The sequence below is a fragment of the Eurypyga helias genome, unplaced genomic scaffold, assembly GCF_000690775.1.
Source record: "Eurypyga helias isolate BGI_N326 unplaced genomic scaffold, ASM69077v1 scaffold27477, whole genome shotgun sequence".
Lineage (NCBI taxonomy): Eukaryota > Metazoa > Chordata > Aves > Eurypygiformes > Eurypygidae > Eurypyga > Eurypyga helias.
Genome location: NW_010264045.1, coordinates 887 through 1107, shown reverse-complemented (window position 1 = coordinate 1107; position 221 = coordinate 887).

Genomic DNA, 221 nt, shown 5'->3' with positions numbered 1-221 from the left:
GCGGCTGCCGGAGGGGCGGTCGGGATCCTCCCGGCGTTCCCCGAGGCCAAAATTAAGGGGGAGCAGGACGGGAATGGGCTTTATCAGGACGGGCCAAGGGCATCCGGCGGCGAGCACCGGATCCCGGCTCGGGATGCAGACACCAGGCGCTCCGCTCCCCGGCAAATCCGGGGGGAGAAACAGTTTTCCTACTCCGTTCTGTCCCCCTTTTGCCTTTTTTT